Below are 7,675 nucleotides of genomic sequence, written 5' to 3'. Positions count from 1 at the left end.
CAGTTTTATTGTCTGTAAAATGGGAGGGGAAGTCCCTCGCTCACTGGGTTAGGACAAAGAGGTGGGGTATGTCAGCTGCCCCACTCGGCGTCCTGTACATGACAGTCCTCTCCCGCCTGGCCCTTGTTCACAGCTATATCACAGTGTCCCTATACAAACTGTGGCCTCTCCAGCTTCTAGGCTTGGGAACGTATCACCAGGACCCTTTGGGGACCTGTCCCTCTGTTTCCCAAGCCTGGCAGAGGGTGTCTCCCAAAGGCCCCATGTAAAGAGGACGCTGCCGAGAGGCTGGCCACAGAGGCTGTTTCCTCAGGGTCTCGCACCTGGATGTCCGGGGGAAAGACGACGTCCAGCCCCCTGAAGACTTCATGAGCTAAACTGGAGTCCTCTGCAGGCTGGACAGGTAGCCGTGGGTGGCCCTGGCTCACCAGCTACTGGGCTCTGGGGCTGGTCTGCTCCCCAGTGTCTGGCACTGAGTGTGCCTTGGGAGTTCCAGGCAGTAGCTGAGCCCACCTGGGGGGCCAGGTGCCCTCCCAGCCCCTCCCTCAGCAGCCAGAGCTCTCTCCACCCCAGCCCCTGCTTGCTCTAGCTGTATGGGGCAGAGAGCATATCCATTTGCCTCAAATTGCTAAGGACCACTAACCTGTGACCCTTACCCCACAACATCACCCCTGTCCCAGCTGGGCTGGTAGGTACCTCAGGAACTCTGAGGGCTTTCCCTGCTGCCCTTGTCTCTTTAGTATGTGGCTACAGGAGGCCACTGCCTATGGTATTCAGACGCTGCTCTGGGAGGCAGGGTGACCGCAGAGAAGAGTGTGGCTGGAGCAAAGGGTGCCAAGCCAGGCACGTTTTACAGCTCTGCCCAAACAGCTAATGGCCTCTGTGACATTACTGCTCCAAACAGTGGACCTTGGAGCAATCGTAAATCAGGGGCCACCTGCCCAGCAGCCACGACCCCCTCCCAGAACATCTGTCCCAGGAGGGGAGCAGTCCCAGGTCTGGGGCTCTCCTGGCTGAGGGCTGCAGAATGGCCCAGCAGTGCCAACCCAAGCCGGGCTCGCCAAGGATGTGAAAGCCTGGGTCCGGCAAAGGCAAAGTTTGTGTACCGACACACAAGTGCAAGTGTGAGGTAGGTGTTCATTTATGTCCTTACACCTGAGTATCTGTGTGTGTGACCATGCAAGCATGTTTGTGCCACTGTACGTCAGTGTGTCAGTGTTTGAATCTATATGGATTAATGAATATGTCTAAAGATAAGTGTGTATTATTACGTGAGTGTATCTGTTTTTGCATGTCCCATGTGAGTGTGTGCGTGTGTCTGTAGGAACTACAATTCTATGTCAGTTCATGGCTATTTCTATGTGACTCTGCTTCTCTACATGTACCTCACAGCATATGTGTGTGTTCCTCTGCGTGAGCGTGCATTTGTATGTGCAAGTACATCTGTGTATATGTGTCTGTATCAGTGAATGTCCACATTGTTTTAGTCAATAAGTATTTATTGTGCCTCTACTATGTGTTAGGCTTCGTTCTCAGTGCTAAGGATACAATGTTAACTAGACAAAGTCTCTGCTTGGAGCATGTTACATTCCAGCAGGGCAGACACACAGCAAACTAGCACCAAGAAGAAAATTAAATTGGGTCAGGGACAGAATGACTGGGTGGGAATGGGGAAGCGATTTAAGTAAGAGGCAGGGAGGACTTCTCAAAGTGTGAATGACAAGAAAAAGAAATCCAGGTGAAAATCCGGGGTGAGTGCTCAGAGGTCAGGAACAGCCCGTGCAAAGGCCCTGAGACTGGAGGAGAGTGAGTGGGCAAGGGGCAACAGGCGAGGATGGAAGGCAGGGAGGGCCAGACCTTGGAAAGATCAAACTTGGCATTGCAGATGGTGAAATAGGGGGCACATTCTGAACACAGACCTTCCAGGAATTGCCCTTGGATTGAATGTGGGATTGAAGAAAGCAAGAAGAATCAGGACAAACTTCCAGACTGGTGACATGGTGGTACCACTTACTAAGATGGGGAGGACTCAAGCAAGAGCCCATTGAAGGGGAGAGAATCAAGCCATCCATGCTGGCTCTGTACAGCTTGAGATGCCCATATAAGTGGAGTTGTTGATCTGACATCTTAGGCTGTGAACCCGTAGCTCTTGGCCATGGTTGGGAACAGAGATGGAAATTTAAGAGTTATCGGTGTACAGGTGACCCTGGGCTAGATGACATTATCTAGGGAGGAAGCCTACTTTTGTAGTTTTAAAATCTTTTTTTTCATGATAAAAATCGCTTTAATTTTTCTATGATGTGATTTATACACATTTAAGAAATGATTTTTAAAAATAGAAGGGTACAGAGAACAAGTTAATAACCATTCACATTTTGTTGATCAGGTCTTAAACACCTTTCCGTTACTCAGCTTTCACACACACATTTGTATATAAATGGATCGTATCATATTTTTTTATGTACGCTTTTAAAATACATTTTAAACACTTTTTAATCTTACCCCTTTTCCATCCCCCTAGTCTTTACCTAATATTCCAACAACCAGTGTTAAAATCTGGTTTGAATCCTTCCATACACTTTTACATGCCCATTCAGTCATGTACATATACAGCTTGCAGATCATTGTCTGTTTGACAGAACAGATCATATTACATATACTTAATTTCTCCATTAATAATTTTATAGAAATCCTAGCAGCAAGTGAATCTATTCTTTTTAATGGCTACATCTTTTTTCATGGCACAAATGTGTCATGATTTAAACACTCCTATCCATGGACTCTTTCTAGTTCTTTGTGCACTATAAATATTTCTACACTAAACACCTTTACATATTCCTCCATATGAGTGTTTCTGTTTATTTCTATGAGACAAATTCTTACTAGAGGGATTTGGTAGGTCGAAGGGAATTTGAATTTTTTAAACAGATTTTTTTCTATATAGCTTCCCAAAAAGGCAGTATCAATTTTCTTTTTGAAAGAGACATATGAAAATATACTTTTCCTTTCACCCCCATCAGTAGTAGGTGTTAACATTCTTTTGAATTTTTGCCAATCTGATGGGCAAGGAGTTACTTCAATTTGCATTTCCCTGAGTCTTAGGAGTTTGAGCCATATGTTCATTGGCCATTTGGGTTTGCTGTTCTTTGAGCCTACTCATACCCTGGGAACATTTTTCTATTGGATGCTTTGTCTTTTTCTTAACAATTTGTAAGAGCTAGAAATTAACTCTTTATCAGTCATATGCATGGCGGATATATTTTTCCCAGCTTAATATCTGTCTTTTAACTTTGTTTTTGGAAATCTTTAGCCATCTAAAAAAGTTTGAATTTTATGTCATTGGAGAGTTCCATCCCTAATAATAACAAAATACCTGGTAAAAGATGATCTCTTTGACAGGACGAGATATTGAAAAGGCTATGTACGGGTACTGAAAGTGATCGAAACCCAGCAGAAATTGGAGAGACTGACACTTGCAAGAAGGGAACTGACATTCAATGAGTTTCTCATTTTTACATATTTGTGCCAAGGGCAGGCCCCAGAGGGTGTTACATGAGTCGGCTAAAATTTAGATAGAAATCTGCATTCTTACTTTTTGAGGAATCAGAGCACAAAATCTGGGGCTTCAAAGTAGATGGAAAGTGAAAGGAAATCCCAGAAAGGAGAATCCGTCGCGGGAGTGTTTCGAGTTTCGCTTATAAACTTTACCCAAATCTCAGGGTGTTTTCTGAACTGTGAATTCAGTGGAAAAATTCTGAGAAGCCTAACTGGCTTCTGAACAGAGATTTTAGCTGTGCCTGCCACAAGGAAGAGTGAGTTTGAAGTTTGAGTTCAGCCAAGTTAACTGCCTGGTAAAATAAAAAAAATCAACAGTTGTCCAGAGGAACATAACAGAATCCAGAGTCTCTACAATTTATCATTGATGGTATCCAGGATATAATCCAAAATTACTAGACATATGAAGAAATAGGACAATGTGACCCATACTCAAGAGAAAAGGCAATCATGGAGACCAACTTCAAGGTGACCCAGATCTTGGAAAGAAGATGCAAGCATTTTAAAGCAGCTATTATAACTATGTTCATAGATATGAAAGAAAATATGCTAGTAATGAATGAACAGAACAACTCAATAGAGAAACAGACTATCAAAATAAGCAAATGGGAATTCTAGAACCAAGATGTACAATATCAAATAAAAAATTAACTGGATGAGATTAAATTTTATATAGTAAAAAAAAAAAGATTCTTTTCTTTTTTAGACTCTAGGTTTCTTGTCACAGGTTAAAAATATCCCCTCTAATCCCTGGATTCTGCATATAAAACTTCTAAATTTCTTTATTTTTACATTTGTCTTATTAATCTATCGCAATTCGATATTTTACATGGTGTGAGGAAAGGATACAAATTTACTTTCTTACAGATGGTGCTTTTTTCCAGCATTATTTATTAATTAACCTTTTCTCACTGAAGTGAAATATTTATTACGTATTGAATTCTCGTGTATACTGGGATGTATTTCTGGGCTCTTTATTCTGTTCCAAAGTTTTCTTTCAAGTCAATAATCCTATGCCAACACCATATCATCGAATTATAGTGGCTTTACAGTATATTTTATTATCTATCAGTTAAGATCTATTCCTTTGAACCTTTTTTGGCCATTCTCAGATATTTATTCTCCCACGTAAACTTTATGATCATTATGATCATTAAAAATGGTACTATAATTGGAATTACATAAAATTATATGTATGTTGGGAGAATGGACATTGTTATATTAATATTTTCCATCCACCTGCATCCTTAGTTAATTGTTAACTTCTGCTGTTTCAATTAAGGGCTTATTTTTATTCAAAAATAAAGATTAATGACTGAAAATAGAATGGTTTAGCACAAAAGACTAGTCAATCTCAAGACTGCAGAACCGGCGAATGGATTTTATATGCCTACTCTTCATGTCTCCCCTTCGTCTTTTCATATGCTCAGTTATCTCAGCCTTGGTCCAGCGACGCATTCATCCATCTCGACTTTTGGTGGACCTGCTATGGTCTTTATGTTGTAAATGTGGCTAAGTTCAAGGTAAAGTTTCCTATACTCCACTTCTTCCCACCCCCAATAAAACCACTTTTACGTTCCTAAAAAAAAAAAAAAAAGACTTTCCACCCAAAAATATGGTATATATTTTCCATTTTCATATCATGTTTTATATTTTTAAGTAAATTTTCGTAATTCGTGGTTAGGGAGATTGAGAAGAGACTTTATTTTACACATTTCAGTATTGCTCGAATAATGATGATCACATATTTTTTGAAATAACTTAAAATAATTCTTTCGATTAAAGGAGTATATATGTGAATCTGATTAATGGTTTCATGATATTTCATTACATTATCAATACTGTTGTATGTCTAAAAGATTTAATTTTTAAAAGTGAAAAGAGACTAGTATATACACATTGAAATTTTTTTCAGACAATGAATAAAATTATAAAAAAAGAAAGAAATGGCATCTAAAATTCCACTAACCGGTAATAACTACTTCAATTGTTAATTTTTTGGCCTATTTAATTCCAGACTATTTTCCCATTTTCTATGTATATATATACATTTACACACAGATACACACACATATACACAAATAAGGTTGGTTACGTATGTATATAATGTATATATGCACCTAAGATGTGTGTATGTATTTAAGATGTGTAGGGATAGGTACCTAAGATAAGTGTATGTCTCTAACATGCACATGTGCATGCACACGTGTGTGCGTGCACACACACACACACCAAAATGGGCTTCTACTATTCTAATTTCTAAAAGTGGCTTTTTTACATGATATATCATGAACATCTTTTCATTTCCAAACATACATATCATCTATCATCATCGTTTTTGGAAAACACATAGGTTCCTTTATATGGATGTGTAACATTTTACTTCACACATCCATCTTATTTTTTTGACAGTACCTTTAGCGATGGACGTGTAGATGTAGATTATTTTTAATTTTTCACCATTGTAAATACGGTGTCCCCTGCTTTTCGAAAGTTCTCATTACCCCACTTCGCTTTTATGAAAGACCTACATTAGCACTACCTGTTTTTGCTAATCGAAAGAAATCCAGAGAGGATTTCTGTGCTCACAGAGGGGTGGGGGCGGGAAGAGTGAAAAGCAAAAACAGCGTTCAAGCGTTTGGTTTGCAGCGAGAAGTTCCAGAGGAGCACACATACCCAGTTGCGGGAGTGGCGCCACCAAGCTTCTTCCCTGGGAACTACACGCAGCATCTCAGCCTCAGGTCGCCTCAGCTTTGAACTGTACCTGTGAGCATCTGTGCTTTATCTCGATTTATTCTGTGCATCCGTTAGCAAGATGCATGCTAAGGTAATCGTTTCTTCACTTTGTGTCATTTCGGCTTACAGATGGTTCATAGGAACACTCCACTCTCAGATAGCGGGGCAAAGCTGTACCGCTATGAACTTTGCTCTCTCGTCTTGCAGCATCCACAGGTAAATTCTTAGAAGTAATTTCTAGGATTCCCCCACTGTTGTTGAGACACTCTATCAACAGGGCAGTGGAGATGGAGAAGTGGCCAGTGGGGACCAGGGGTCTGATCAACCTGCCAATCCTAGAAAATTCTGGGTGGCCCAGAGTATTAACCTCTTTGGGATACTCAGTGCTTAACGGGTATTAGGTAGTCATAGGTCAGAGTGTGGCCTAGAAATTTGCTCTCCAGACTTTCAAAGAAAGAAAAAAAGAAGAAGAAGAAGAAGAGATACCTTTTCTTGAGCACTTACCACATTCCAGGAAGTTTATACTTATTATTTCACTTAATCCTTAGCACAGCACTTTGAGTCCGATACTCTTACTAGACCCATTTTACAGAGAAAGAAGAGGACCAGAGAACTCAAGGCACTTATCCAGGTCATTTCTTGGGATTTTACTGGAGGCTGCACTGCCATAAATGGCCCAGGAGAAGCCTGGAATTATGGCTCTACTGTCCACTCACGTAAGCATGAAACTAGGTGTCATCACTGGATCACCATCTTTTCTCACCATCCCTTTACCCAAGCCATCCTGGGGCCTGTCAATGTGACCTCGTGTTTTATCCATCGTCCTCTCCCCATCTCCACTACCACCAATCTAGTCCAATAAACCTTTGTTTCCAGCTGCATGGCTGCAATATTCTCCTAACCAGTCTCCCTGCATCTGCTCTTGCCCTCCTCCAGTCTAATTTCCACTCTGCAGCCAGTGACATGGCCAATTTGAAAACTTATATTGAAATATTATATGTCATGGTTAAAAACAATAGATCTCCCCCTCCTAACTCCCCGAATCCTCTAGCCCTCATCCCAGAAGCGACTTTCAGCTCCTTTAACTATTTACAGTATCTCTGGTCCCTTCCAACAATATGCTTCCATTTCTGTTTCTTGATGTATGTAACTTAGACAATACTAACTGAATTCCTGCCATGAGAGGTGAGGGTTGAGCTCACAGAAAACACTCCACATACTGTTTTCCTTTGTGAATACCATTTTCTCCCTGGAATTTCCACTTGCACTTTTCCTCTTGTGCCATTTGCCATGGTCATATTTTCATTCATTTCCAGCCTCCTAGTCCAGTTCTGTGTTTTGTTACATTCTCCCTTCCCAGGAGACTCCGTCTGGTACACCAACT

At 40.9% G+C, this 7,675-nt stretch overlaps 1 long non-coding RNA gene across 3 annotated transcripts; it reads left to right on the top strand.

Moving 5' to 3' along the window:
* Positions 1–648: 648 nt before the first annotated feature.
* LOC120601712 (uncharacterized) lies at positions 649–7,675 on the top strand. Of its 3 annotated transcripts, none has more exons than XR_005652516.1 (4): positions 649–1,129; positions 4,986–5,078; positions 6,205–6,321; positions 6,421–7,675. It is a non-coding gene; the product is annotated as an uncharacterized LOC120601712 (long non-coding RNA). The 3 variants fall into 3 exon arrangements; XR_005652515.1 differs by having other exon boundaries at positions 6,205–6,507; positions 6,884–7,675; XR_005652514.1 differs by having other exon boundaries at positions 6,205–7,675.

The sequence above is a fragment of the Pteropus medius genome, unplaced genomic scaffold, assembly GCF_902729225.1.
Source record: "Pteropus medius unplaced genomic scaffold, Ma_sr-lr_union100, whole genome shotgun sequence".
NCBI classification, from domain to species: domain Eukaryota; kingdom Metazoa; phylum Chordata; class Mammalia; order Chiroptera; family Pteropodidae; genus Pteropus; species Pteropus medius.
This window is presented reverse-complemented; position numbering and strand designations above follow the sequence as displayed.